The sequence below is a fragment of the Seriola lalandi genome, unplaced genomic scaffold, assembly GCF_002814215.2.
Source record: "Seriola lalandi dorsalis isolate HSWRI2012SDOR001 ecotype SW California unplaced genomic scaffold, Sedor1 jcf7180002054685, whole genome shotgun sequence".
NCBI classification, from domain to species: Eukaryota; Metazoa; Chordata; class Actinopteri; order Carangiformes; family Carangidae; genus Seriola; species Seriola lalandi.
The window spans coordinates 237,666-238,064 of record NW_019525238.1 but is presented as its reverse complement, the minus strand read 5'-3'; the positions used below and the strand labels follow the sequence as shown (position 1 = coordinate 238,064).

General features: G+C 44.1%; 1 protein-coding gene across 1 annotated transcript in view; it reads left to right on the top strand.

Annotated features, from left to right (window-relative positions):
* LOC111667155 (uncharacterized) overlaps positions 1 to 399 on the top strand; it is a 16,156-nt gene that overhangs the window by 9,422 nt on the left and 6,335 nt on the right. The window lies entirely within an intron of this gene.

Genomic DNA, 399 nt, shown 5'->3' with positions numbered 1-399 from the left:
ACGTCGCAATGTGAGTGCTTCCCTGCTGGTTTCCTGATCCTTTGTCTGGCTCTGATTACCCGCCTGCCTGCTCATTCCTGGTTCGTCCAACCCGCTGACTGCTCACCTGGTTCTGATCCCCCTGCTACCTCGACGACGTCTCCAGCCTGCCCCGGACCCCTTCCTCTACCCCAAATACACACTTGTGCATTGTCTCTGTTGGTTCATAATTAAAGGTCATTACAAATTATATCCAGTTGTGTGCTGCATTTGGGTCCATACCCGTTTCAATATGATCAATTTGATTGCTGTCAAAAAATAAATAAAATGCAAACAACTATCTGGATCTTTTGCATACCTCTTGAAAACAGTTCTCTATATATTGAAAAATATCTCTCTCTCTCTCTCTCTCTATATATA